Genomic DNA, 214 nt, shown 5'->3' with positions numbered 1-214 from the left:
CCTGGCAGGTGGATGGTGCCTGTTCCTGCCTGGCAGAGTCTCTGATCAGGGGTGACCCCACGAGTATTGGGGACATTGCTCCAACCCCCGGCTTCCCCGGGGACACTGCACTAGGTGGCAGCCTTGGCTTGAGCAAAGGGACCAGCACCAGTCCAGGCTGTACTGGGAGGACTGTTCTGCCCAGTGCCATTGCCCTGCCAGACCAGACCTCGAG

The sequence above is a fragment of the Antrostomus carolinensis genome, unplaced genomic scaffold (genome assembly GCF_000700745.2).
Source record: "Antrostomus carolinensis isolate BGI_N321 unplaced genomic scaffold, ASM70074v2 scaffold33360, whole genome shotgun sequence".
Taxonomy (NCBI): Eukaryota; Metazoa; Chordata; class Aves; order Caprimulgiformes; family Caprimulgidae; genus Antrostomus; species Antrostomus carolinensis.
This window is presented reverse-complemented; position numbering follows the sequence as displayed.